General features: G+C 40.5%; 1 pseudogene across 1 annotated transcript in view; it reads left to right on the top strand.

Moving 5' to 3' along the window:
- LOC149863526 (FRAS1-related extracellular matrix protein 1-like) overlaps positions 1–12,628 on the top strand; it is a 155,911-nt pseudogene extending 143,283 nt beyond the window's left edge. Inside the window, exon 34 of the transcript XR_016442513.1 lies at positions 9,735–12,628. The product of XR_016442513.1 is annotated as an FRAS1-related extracellular matrix protein 1-like (transcript). The remainder of the gene's footprint in view (positions 1–9,734) is intronic.
- The last annotated feature ends 859 nt before the right edge of the window (positions 12,629–13,487 follow it).

The raw sequence follows: 13,487 nt of genomic DNA, 5'->3' as shown, positions 1-13,487 counted from the left end.
CAGTCTACTGGTTGTGTACTTCTGACTGATGAGAGGAGAATGATTTCCTGCTTAGGCCTCCCACTGCCATTGGGTACTTAACTAGAGCACCAAGAGACTCCCTCATCAGGACCTTCCTGCTATCCCACATCCCTAGTTACTTCATTACTCCTCCAGATGTCAGTTGGCCGAGGGGCTCAGAACTGTGAAATGGGGAGGGTGGAAAATGGGGCCAGAGTTCATGTATTTTATTTTTAGGGTCTTGTCTTTGAGAGCTCTTTAAGTGACCTGAAAATACTTGCTGACGCAGCAGCTTTCCAGCTGCATGCATTAGAGCACGTGGATAGTTCTTCGGGCGTGGAGGCTTCCCTCTAAATTCATTCCTGTTCAAGATAACTTGAATCAGTCTTGAGTTAGACTTACCTCCCTTACTCAAGGGAGGAAAAAAATTGTTGAGCTCTCCAAGAAAGTAAAACTGATTTGGTCAATGGAAGAGTTTATGTACATATTCTGGTATGTTCTGCTTTGCAGTTTAACATCATGTAAGAGGAAAGCAAGAACTGAACCAAACAAGAATAGGACGGTTTCTTATTAGTTCAGTTGGGTAGGTGGAAAATATATTCTAAAAGTTGAAGCATGTTTTTAAATAGATGGAGCCTAGATGGTAATTAAATACATCCTCAAGGGTAATACAAGTATATCAGGAATTAAGAGCTATGGATAAGATGAAAACCGCACTTAACATCTGTTGATTGCTTGAACCATACTCTGTTTAAGGCCTAAAATGTTTTGGTGTTTCCTCCTTTTTTTTCGTTGTCAGAGATAAATAGGCCTGGAGCCTTGGATCTGAGTGTCCTCACAGTAATCCTTGAGATTACTGGTATTCCAGAGCTGAATTTGGGGATAAATGATGCGAGTGTCCCCTACATATCTGGGCTTAGATTCTGAACCTGGATCTGAGGTTTTTAGGGTATATGAAATATAAGCTGTACCTGAATGTTGTGGTTCCACCCAGGCTGTAGTCTATAGGACACATGACAATGCCATTTCAGGAGTTGCAGCTTTTCTATTTTGGTTCTCTTTTGGTGGGCAGTACTAGAGGACTCTTGTCACCCTTTTGACACTAGATTTCTGGCTCCTTTTGTGGACCTGCATGGTATAGTTCACTGGTTCTCAACTAGAGTGCTGTGGCACTCCTGGGGTGCCTTGGCATCCTTTCAGGGGTGCTGCAGGGTGCCACACAATGTTAGCACTGTTAGGTGTGCAAATATAACGCACAAGATCAACACGGAGATTTCAAGCGGGGATTCGTAGTGTTGAAAACATTCGGACGTGCGGTCTGCTGTGGACCTGGTGAGTTCTTTGCAAACTGAAGAATTGCTCCATTATTTTTCTGTAGTCAAGAAACAAGTGCAAATGAAGATCTGGCATTTTCTGAGGGGTGCCTTGAGCATATCCAGGGAAGTTTTGAGTTTAAAAATGCTGAGAACCACTGGTAGAAATAATTCACATAGATGTTCATTAGACTTGTGATTTCTGCTACTCCTGCCCTTCTCTTCCACTTCCTTTCTGATGATTATTGTGACTTGAACAGAATTAGCTTATAAGATGCTTGAGGCAGGGGCTGCCTCTCATTATGCATTTATTCATTGCCTAGCGCAGTGAGGTCCCTTTTCTTAATAAGCGCTATTTATGAGAGTGGTACATAAATTTAAAAACAATAATAAAAACCTGTTACTTTCTAGGTGCTTATCCACACTGTCATTGCTTCTGATGATGGAGGAAAATTCCCTTGGAAGCATCTGACTGATATAATCAACTCTGCACTGATCTGTTCCTTAAAGTCTGTTGTAGAGGACATCCCAGGAAGGGGGGAAGGAATTACATTTTGTGGATAGCAAGAAGTATACCCATGTCTCTGCAGAGCTTCCTGGACAGCACGCAAGCCCTGCATGAGATTTTACATGGGAGACCGTACTAGTCTCCCGTGTAATCCCAGTCTCCCTCTAATTTTACAATGGAGACATACCAGTCTCCAGCCATCTCAGCATTTGGAAGGCACAAAGGAAGCTGTAAGCCCCTTTCTCCCAACCCCTGCCCCCATACATGCACACACTTAGACCCAAAATGATGTGTGCTCAAGGAGTTGTTTGGCAAATATCTCAAGTCACCAAAAGATATACTGGAGGGAAGGTGTGTGTGCGTGTTTCCAGAAGCTTGAGGTAATTTTTGCTAATTCCCCCTTTTTAATTGACCTTGCAGTCCAGCTCCTTGGAAGTGCTGGGATTTTTGCCTCTGCAGCATTCGCCCTGACATTCAGTTCCAACAATAAAACCTTGAGCTTTGATCTATTGCTTTCATGCTTGCTGACAAACTCTGGAAAATTTAAGAATGGAACAGAGAATGGGTTAGTCACACTTGTTAATATTTCTCCCTTTCCAGTGAAGCATAGGGCTGACCTTGAAGCTCAGACTTTGGAGAACAGTTATGAAAATGGTTTCACTAAGGTGAAACAAGATCTGCAGGAAAGCTTGTGTGATGCCTGGAAAGAGCTAGAAGCAAATAAAGGTCTTAAACTATATATTTCCGCAGTTCCCATTTTGTTCTGTTTACAGTATCTCCCCAGAATAGTAGGTTCCTTGTCTCCTTCATATGTTTTTCATAAGGGAAAATATCCATTCAGTTTTAACATTTTTATTAGATTCAAACAGGAAAGAAAGAAGATTTTTTTTTAAATAGTTGCCTGTTCTCCTTTTTGCATAGATTTTAAAAAATATCTGCTTTTGAAGTTAAAAGATCCCAAACCAAAAGGCAAACTAAAGGAAGGTAAATGTGATTCTTTTAATTTGTTCACCAAACAATTATGAGCAATGTAGGCTAGATTTAATTATAGAAAAAAAATACCGGCAAGGTATTTTGGCCTGGAAGCATGTGTGAACAGCAACTTGGTTTCAAATGTTTTCTGTTTAGAAAGGGGGGAAATTTGTACAAGGGGCTGAAGTCCATGTGTTCCCACCTCCTTCACCTTCCTCACTCTTTAAGGTGAGCCGCAAAACAAAAGAAGGTGCTAAATTCAGATGACTACCTGGGTTAAGGGGAAATGGAACAAAAGAAATGAGCACTATCTAATCAGTTTTAGTTTAGCTTTTTTGCCCTTGCTTAGTTCTTGAAGGTACCCATAAATGAAACCATTCTTTGACATGAAAAATACCTTGGATTGAGAAGATTGCACAGACCTGCTGAAGTCTGTGATGATGCTTCTGGGGCATCTCCAGGGAATCAAGAAATCCCAAGAATTTACAGAATAAAAGGGGAAACACATTTAAGAAGAAGAGCCCCAAACCTATTTCAAGCTAAATTCCCTTTGTCTTCTGTGCAATTGGGTTGCTATTGATTTTCATTTTTGCTTTGCAGTTCAGACTTTAAGAAATTAATTGTGTTGATCTAAATAATTAATCCCATTATTACTTTGTGTTTGTTTTTGGCAGTTTCACAAATACAGAAAGAAGGGGTGGCTTCTTGCCCCAGGGAGCTCACAAAGTAAGGCCCAGTTGAACAAATAAATGCCTGCATGCTTGACTTTACATACCTGAGCAATTCAATTGAATGTGGATAAAGTTAACCCTGTGATTTGGGACTCCTTTTTATATAAGATTACAACCGGGGAAATTTGTGCCTGAAACTTTTGCTGCTGTTGTGCTGATAGTAGTGGTAGGTTGGGAGCTATTTCAGTTCTATTTTCTTTTCTACCAGACTCTTTTTTTATGTTTACTTTCCATTATAAAATGAAAATATGAGCTGTAGGGTTTATAAAAGCCTCTTGTATAAACACAAGTAGATTAAAATAGATTGAGAAAGTAAAAATGAATGTAAATGTATTCCCTAGCCAATAAGAACATTTTAATGAAATTAAGCCCACAGCAGCAGCCTGCCCTCCCCACCCCCCACAGATCTGGGGGCACATGCCCCCTATGCCCTCCCAGGGTGCGTGCAGCAATAGGAACTGCCTCCCCCACCACACCCTGCACCCTCCCGGGCAAGCTGCATCTCCATCCCATGCTCTACTCTGGCTGGGCAGCACCAGCCCCTGCCCCTGCTCTGCCCCTGTGCTAGCTATACTCCCTCTCTCATCGCGGGGTCCTTGATATGTCCCCCCATGACCCTTCCCTCCCCCCCCACTGCTTTCCCCATAACATACTTACCAGCCAGGAGCTGCTCTCCACTCTGCAGGGCTGAATATTGGTGTCGGATCGGTATTGGCTGATATGGCTTGTTAAATATCAGCATTGGCCCAAAAAATCTTTATCGGTGCACCCTTAGTTTTTATAGCACCGGTACATGTTGGTACTAGCAAATGGCGCATTAGATTAGTTTAATGGACATTAAATGCCGCTCTCTGCCTGTATGCATACCCCCATAGGTCTTTGTATCAAGACACTGAGGCACTTTGCAAGACTACAAATGAACATGTGTCCAAGGCCCTAGGTGCTCAGTATGTGAAGCAGGATCCAGCCCTGCATGTATCTGCAGGATGGACATTTCCCAGTTGGCTGGCAGAACAGTATATACGTACAGGAAACTGTCAGTCTAAAAGAGTCATTAAAGTTTATCATGGCAATTTTTATAGAACTCGTTGGAGAGAAATGTCCACATAAAAAAGACAAACTGACCGTGTTTGCAAAAGGAATAAAAGAGTTGACAAGCCATGCTTGCAGAAGGAATAAAAGGAATCTGTAATGGTAAAAAATCTTGTCATTTTTGCCCTTTTTAAGCAATGGACTTATTGAACATGACATCTATTCAGACTAATAATGTGACAGACCATCTTTTCCATTTGTTTTTCTTTTGGGGTACAGATCCGAGAGTTTTTGTATGCTGTTCATATTATAAGAGGGAAGCCATTGTGAAAAAGCTGTATAAAGAAATGGCTCTGTTTAAAAATGACACACATGCCAGATACCAAACTCATTTCTTAAAAATGAAATGAGGATGGGATTAGAAATGTTATGTTTTGGGGATATAAGCAGCATTCCTTTAATCAACAATTCAAAATAGATTGCTTTTATGTAGCTTCTCAACAACACAAATAATCAAACTGAAGACACGTGTCTGCATGCCAAAGGTGTTTACAATATCTCATAAACATCTATCCTACTAGAGCTTATAAAGGTACCTAAAGTTATTTAACTTGCAGAGTGCCAATATGCTGAACACATGCTATAAAACAGAACAGGAAGTTAGAATGAGCAGTGAGAATAGTTATATATTGAATGTTTAGCTGGTTTGGCATAAAGAGTCCTGTTTAGAGATCAACTGTTCAATGTACTTCCCAAAGCCAGTCCTGTTATGTATTAGTCGTATCTATATCTATATATAGAAAAAAAAAATCTCAAGATATTTCTATATACATTTCATATATCGAGGGGTGTGTATGTGTGTGTGTGTGTGTGTGTGTGTGTGTGTATATATATATATATATAAAAAAACATCATTGGTAAATATGTGATTGCTTTAAAGCAAACATAAAGATGGAAGTCCATCAGAGTAAAATGGGGCCAAGCCAAAGTTTTGGGTTTGGTGACAACTCATCAAGGCTGTTCAGATTGGGAGTGCTTAGTTTGATCAGCTATTGAATCAACAAGGGATAGCCATTAGTCCTTGATAAATCCCCTTATAATTTGGTAACACAAAATGGTTTCTATGCAGCTTGACTGGTCTCAGCATTTCATTCAGTCTCTTTAGTTGCTGATGGAAAGCAGCATGTTCAAAGTTTATACTTTCATAGATTCATAGATGTAGGGTCGGAAGGGACCTTATAGATCTTCTAGTCTGACCCCTGCCCTGGGCAGGAGAGAAAACTGGGTTCAAATGACCCCAGCTAGGTAAACGTCCTCTTAAAGACCCCCAGGGTAGGAGCCAGCATCGCTTCCCTTGGAAGTTGGTTTCAGATCCTAGCCGCCCTGACTGTGAAGTAGTGTCTTCTAATGTCTAGTCTAAACCTTTAACAACTTATGGCCGTTATTCCTTGTTACTCTGGGAGGCACTCAGGGGAACAAGGTCTCTCCCATTCCCCGCTGGTCCCCCAGTTACTCATGTATAGGACTCTGGACCAAGTTCTGGAGAACTGGGTTTTTTTTCCCAGCTTTGCTGCCAGTGTGTAGTGTGACCGTTGGCTGTTCACTTCATCTTTCAGTACTTATGTTCCTCTCCCTCCCACTCTTTGTATTGTAAGACCTTTGGGGGCAGGGACTGTCTCTCACTTGTACAAGGATCTTAGATGAGCCCTTTAGATACTACCATTATACAAATCATAAATTATCATTATATCAGTGATGGGACTGATCCTGCTTAGGTGGAGTAGTTTAAAAACTGCTGATAAAGGATGTAATTTTTTTTTTTGGACTGCAGGACAAAAGTATTTATTGACTGAATGTAAGTAAGGATGGCTAGGGCAAGACAACCAAATATTAGGTCTCATTTTCCCCTTGGCCTTTGGTGTCTTACTGGTAGATCTGATGGTCACTTAGCCAGTGTGTATTCCCAAAAATAAATGGTATGGCTCTGGAAGTTTGCTGGCAAACAACCATGTTGGACTGGTAAGTAATTTCAGGTCACTTTTTTACAGAGCTCTTCTGTGCCACTTGCCTACATTGGAGTGTAAATGTTGCATGTTATATCTACAAATCCTCAAACAATAGTTAATGTGTAGGAGTAATTACTTATGTTCTTTAGTTTCCTTTCTTTCTTCCTCTCCTTGCCATGCCTTTCCATCCAAATTAATGCAAGAACATTTGTGCTTAATCTATTGTTTATATATTTACCCTCACCCATTTTTAACTCTTGAGGGGAGGAATTTTTTTTTTTGGCTTTTTATTAAGCCCTCATTTGTACTGTGATAGGTCCTTTTTTACCCTCCTGCAGTGCAAATTTATAAGGCGCCAAGGTGGTTGGTAAAGAATAACAGGGACACTGGGCTAGTATTCAGCCAGTGTGAGATGGTACAGTTGCACTGTCATCAGCATACATCATCTCTGTTGCAGCCTTCAGACTTTGTACAGACTACAGAGCCTTCAGGGGTAAAGCAAAAGGACACTGGGGGCACATCCAGATAAGCACGCACATGTGGTTTGCAGCACCTCAAACTGCATGCACCACATATGCAGGCATTCACTGTGCTGCTAATTTTCAGCGTGGTGGCTTTTTTTGACAACAGAAGATGCAGATGTCAAAAATACTCATGCCAAAAAAAAGTGGGGTGGCGTATGTTGCAGCAGTCTGTGCTGCCCAAAACTAGAGCAGCCTGGCCCAGCCGTGCCCAGCTCACCATCACAAGAGCCCCAGGAGACCACAGGGCCCAAAGTAAGGCTACTGGAGCCAGCCCAGGTGCTGGGCCCAGCCTCTCCCACCCCACCCTGGACAACTCGCCATGCACAAGAGTGCACGTGCAGAGGCGTTCCCAGGGGATGATTAGCAGTGGCACAAATATGTGCTGCTGCTAGTTGTCCCTGGGGAACATGTGTTCCTGCTCATGGGGACACATGCTGGGATCTCAAGCTAAATTATGTAAAGGTTGACTTTTTAAAAATTTGTGAGCTGAGTTACTGCGTTCTATTTTTTAAACGCCCCTTTTTATCAATATGTGAAAACAGAACATACGTCATTTAAAATGTTAATCAATATTTTATTCTCTCTGTGATACTTTTCCCACACTTTTTCACACTTGTTGCTCTTGTTATGCAACTACCATAAGCCGTTGACCCTGCGGCCTGCCTCATACAATGTCTGTAATTGAATGTGCAAGGATTGTATCGGCTGCAAGTTCTGCAACAGAAGTCTATTTTGTTTCAGGCCTTATGGGAAAAGGTGAGATGGATTTGGAGTAATGAACACCCAGATACCTTTCATAATTTTCAGGGAGGAAAGCCATTACCAAGCCAAACAGCTCAAGTGAGGAGTGTCCTCGCACAAAGGATGGAAAAATGGGTAGCAAGGCAATGCAAACAGGGACACAAAGAGAGATATGTCTGCTCTTCTCCTTCACAGACTGGCTTGACCTCACAAAACCCAGCATAACTCCATTTCTTGTATCCCAACAGCTATGTCACGGGTAATGATCAGCAAGGCAATTGAAAGCAAGACACTGGGGAGAAAAGTTGTAATTAGGAATGAATTAAATACCAAGCAGAGGAAGCAAAGTTAAGACTAAACATTTTATAAATTCATTCCATTTCCATATAATTTCACTTATAATTGACATTTTATAAATGTCACCATTTTCCTTCTGGAGAGTTAAATCAATGTCAATATTGTCAGAGTTGATAAGCAGCTGTGGGCAGAGTTTTGAGGTTTGCAAGTTGTTAATGCAAGGGAAGTTTTCAAAACTTTCCTCATGAGTTTGTGCATTGGTCTACTTTAAATGTTTACCGTGACCACGTGAAATAATCTTATTGCAGGGCAGCTGGGGACAGGCCAGTAATCTGGGCTGTGGCTCTGTGGGCCTGATCCACCACCTTAAATGCACAGAGAGAAGAATGACCAAGAGTCTTAGCACTCAGTTGTGCTGGTGCTTTGTGCCCGGGAAGGAAAAAGACCATTCTATGTGTCCATGTGAAGATCCCCTAGGCAAGATCCAGATCCTCAGCCTTCATGCAGAGATCCAGAATTTTACTCTTCAGAGAAGCCTGATTCTTTTGTGTTGAAATCAGTGCTGTTTTGCCATTAACTTCAATGAGCGCAGACTCAAACCACAACTGTGTTTGTGTAAAGAGCATATAGTTTCATGAACATCTATTGTAATAGCAACAATGTTAGAGATTTTACATCCATTGGATTAATACTGTACTTACAGTTATTACAGTATTACTGTTAGTAAAGCATTAGAAAATCAGTCACAAGAGAGGACACACTAAGTTCATATGGAGATGCAACATGTCTTTCCTTGGATCCGTATATTCCTCATGGGCCCACACTTGCAAACCTTAATGGCAGCCAGCAATTATAGCTCATCTGTATCTTCTTTCGTTTATGGAAGATAGAAAATTCCCAACTGGAAAAATACAAGAACAACATATAGTTTGGACATTCAATTAGTACCCTGGATAAATATCTTGATACAAATCCACCCAGTCTTTCCTGCCCAGGGACAATTTTACTTTCTAAAGAGTGGAGCATAACAATACAGTTAACTGTGATGGGATCCCATAGCAATAACATGTTTATGGGAATGATCTATTCCCAGACTAAAAGATGTGTAAACCTGCCCTGCCATCTAGAATTTGTTACTTTATTAGGATTATATTCTTAATGAAAGGATTAGAGTTTGCTTGATATCTTTGGTTATCCTTTGTCAGGGCGGTAATATTTTTTCTATGCATTTAAAAATGGCATTGCTTATCTCATTGCAATCATTATATCATTATATATCCTTTCTGATAGTAACTTTCATTTCTTTTCCTATCAATCACTTAGTGAGCAGTGTTCAGGTTCCTGATGATTTAAAGTATTGTCCATTGAGACATGAGCAGCATCTTTCCTCGAGTAACATTGAGACTCTAAAACTTTAAATTCAAACCACATGCTTCTGCCACTTCTCTTGAAACAACCGCTATAGATCAGGGACTGTCACTAGACTATAAACCACAGATACTCTGTAACTCTTAGCAAACCAGAACTCCCTTTTTAAATTGTAGTTATGGTCAGAAAGATGACTATTTTAATAATTCTGGTTTTATTCCTGACATCTCTTCTCTCTGCAGATTTCAAATATGTGCTGACTGGAAGATCGTACTGCTTTGATTTCCTCTTAGTTCTACAGCAGTCAAGCAATTCTGGGAGGCTCACCCAGTCTTCCCAGGCTCAAGAATATTTAACGGGACCTTTATTAATGATACTGTGTTTGTCCTGGCTCTCGGATTTACCCTTTCAGGTCCCAGGGAGAGTGGAGAGGGTATATGACAACTTGAGGGAAAATAAGAAGTTGGTTTTGGGGGTTTTTGGTTTTTTTACTGGTTAATTTTGAAAAAGAATCACTTAAAGGTAAAAAAAAATGTGTGGTTGCTTTTGGGATGATAATTCTTTAAATCTTACTATTTGGATATTGCTTTAAGGGTATCACGTGAACAAAGGGAAGCACGGAAAAGAAATAGCTGGAAATGTGAGGTGGGAGGGATAAAGAAAAACTGAAAACTGAAGACATAATAGCCTCTAGTGTTAATATTTTCTACCTAGTTGTAGAGGCCTTTCCCCCCACCTTTAACAGCTCTCTGTTATGGTAGAAATGGTAGATTCCTACCATTTGGGGATGAGCTTGAGTATTTAGTTCATGTCATACCAGACGTGTTTCCCCTCTCATTCAAGATCCTTATATATGGATTGACAGCTTCAAGACCCTGGGTAAAACACAATTCCTTTAATGACCCCGTCTACATTTATTAAATGTTACGTGCATTTTTTTCTATGAAAATGTCACTAATTACAATACTGTGATTTTTAGCTCTGATACATGTATAATGTGCCTGCAAAATAAACATTAATAGGATAAGACCTACTTCATTTTGGACATCTTATTAGATGTCTCTTAACATAGAACATATAACAGGTCTGAGTGTATTTCACTTGCACTTAGCTATATATGTGTGTGTGTGTGTGTGTGTATATTATATATATGTGTATGTATATATATATGTATGTGTGTATATATATATGTATATGTATATACACACACACACACACATATTCATTGACCTGTTGTCATAACTTTCTAGTTACGTGAGCAGTCAGCTGTCCAGAATGTGCCATTTGCTTTTAAGAGATGCACAGGACATTTTGGTCAGAAATCTCACAAGCTAACTAAATGCATTTCTACACATCCAACATGCTGAACATGCTAGCATTCCAAGTACTTTCTCTAGCAGTTCGTTACATAGAAACCTTTTTAGGAAAGCCATGGACCTCCAAGGAGGCTTTGGACTGATCCCTGGTTAGATTCAGAGATCCCTATCGCTCGGTGTGATTTATATGTCTTTGCTGCATTTATGGTGCCCAGAGAAATTCCAGGACACATTTCAACCAGGGCATCATAAATTGGTTTGTTTTGCAATAAATTCAACAGAAGCTTCTGCATCCACTTACAGAGCAAGCCGGCAGACATTCAGCATTTCTGGACACCTTCTGGCAAACAAATGAAAAGTCCCAAGGGCTTCTGTCCCCCCAGGAGTGCATTTTCACTGTGTTCCCCCATCACGATAGTGTCTGGATATTTAGATATTTTCTGGAAAATGGGGGATGGATCATCTCAAGGCTATTTGTTCCAAGACTTGGGTGAGATCCCACTGGACTCAATACAAACCTTATTTTGATTTCAAGGATGCTGGCCCTTGGAGGGTAGTTTTCCAGGATGTTACACAAGACACGGTTGTTTTTTAGCAGCAGAGCAGTTCTGTTAAGGCCTTGATTTCTTTTCAGCCTCAGGCGGAAATGTGGAGACACGGACGCCAGACAGGGGAGGGTGTAGAACACCAAGCACAAATTGACTGCGACTTCTGGAGAAGTTAACCAGAACAAATCCCCAGTAGGAGCGCACAAGGAGCACATTTTGTCTCCTAAACACTTCTCTATTGAATGTAACCAGGCAGATGAGCAGGGTGCAATATGTCCTTTTTCCTTCTATGGCTAATTTCATTTTCTCCTTTTTCAGCGAGTCATGTTCAAAGATCTGTTTAATGCATCAGTACCTTGAAAATAAAGTTCTTTTCACCTAACACCTGGCCGCAAAAATCAAGGGAGTATGATGAATGTTCTCAGAAGTGCTTTATTCCTTTGAAACCGGTGACTTTCAGGACTGTGTGTGGTAAATCATGTGCATGGTTACCATTAACAATGATATGAATAGTGCATCTAATTCCCTGGAAATTAAGCCCCTCAGCTGTTCAAAGAAAACAGGAGCCAAAGAGATTAAATATTGCAACTGGGAAAATCTTTTTCCAAAAGCCACTGTCTCTGCAGGCAGGAAATATCCCCGTTCATCAGCTATCTAACTGTTGAGTTTACTATTGAGCTCAACCCTATTATCTTTCATTTGCACCATGACCTTAATTTATTCTTTGAACTAAATTCTTCAGCGTGCTTCTCAGAACGTGGAAAATACCTGGACTTTCACAGCTGCAATGGGGAATTAGAGGGTAAATTTCCAAGCAATTATGGTAAAATGCTCAGGCTGTAAAATTAATTAAGTGGAGCTACTGTGGGCGGGAGCCTGGTGTAAGTATAAAATCTCTTCCTCTTCCTTGTGGAGTTCATTGCTGGAAAAGTCTCTTTGCTTATATCCAGCCAGCATAAAGAATAAGATGTCCTTTCTTTTCCCCCTGAAACAGGGTTTCAGACCTGCCTTGGGGACCTCTGCTGACGTCCTCATTTTGTCTTGGTGAAGAGTGCTGCTTCAGAGCAGCAGCTGTGTTGTTATTGGCTTTGCATCTGGTCTAGTCATGAACAGTCCTGCCTGCTTAGTCCTGCAATCCCACTGATTTGAATGGGGTTGTACAGGTATGAGTAAGGGGAGAACTTGGACTAGTGTTATCTGTTGCTGGTGTTATTTAATAAATACTTGTGAGAGTCTCTGGAATGCCTAACCATGGTTATGGATTTCATTGTATTGGGCACTGTTCATATCCTTAATAAAAAAAAAAATAGTCTCTTCTTTTCAATAATCTATTTTCTTTGTGCTGCTGCTTTTGAGATGATGGAAGTCAAAAGTTAGTATGGCCCTTATACTTCTTTCTGAAACCAGTTCCCTTTGCATTTGATTGAGGACGCCTAAAGCTTCCTTTATATGCTTTATTTTTCTTTCTCCTCGGAAATGATCGTTAGACAAAAGCAGTTTTGCTGCTAGTTAATCAAGAGAGTGATGTGGCCCTGCATTTTAATCCTAAACCAATTAGCAGGATTTGACATCATGCCATTAGACTGCTTGAAAGGAAAATCAAGGACAGCGTAATGCAGCTAGAAAAGAACAATAACCATCAGCAGTGCCCTGTCAAAGGGGAAATAAGAAATTTGGCTGGGTGTGTAATTTCCAAACAAAAAAAAACTGCAAACCTGAGCATTTGGGATGAAGCAGCTAAACAATACGAAGAAGCAAAATGTTTAAGCCCTAATCAAATTCTCCTTAAACACATTGATTTCTAATGCAGAAATCACCACTGCTGCTTCTGAATCAACACAAATCATTCACTTTTTCAAAACCAAATGCAGTTTCATCATTTTCTAACATAATGCTGTACATGAAGCATGGGGTAAATATGCACATACCAGGGGTGGCTATGTTGCTGTTTTCTTAAATACAACAGTACAGTTAGGTACCCTGATGGTCGTGTACCAACAATGAAATCCCCAAGAGGCACGTTCATATAATATGATGATGTGTTCCTTGTTTGAGCATACTACCCTAAGATAATGACTGTTCCTTAGCCTCCTTTAGTCTTTTTTACTCTATTTTTGTGTGTATTTTAAGG

This window comes from Crocodylus siamensis, chromosome 5 (assembly GCF_052110815.1).
Source record: "Crocodylus siamensis isolate JL-2025a chromosome 5, ASM5211081v1, whole genome shotgun sequence".
Lineage (NCBI taxonomy): Eukaryota > Metazoa > Chordata > Crocodylia > Crocodylidae > Crocodylus > Crocodylus siamensis.
The sequence above is the reverse complement of the archived record's forward strand: the minus strand, read 5'-3'. Positions and strand labels throughout refer to the sequence as shown.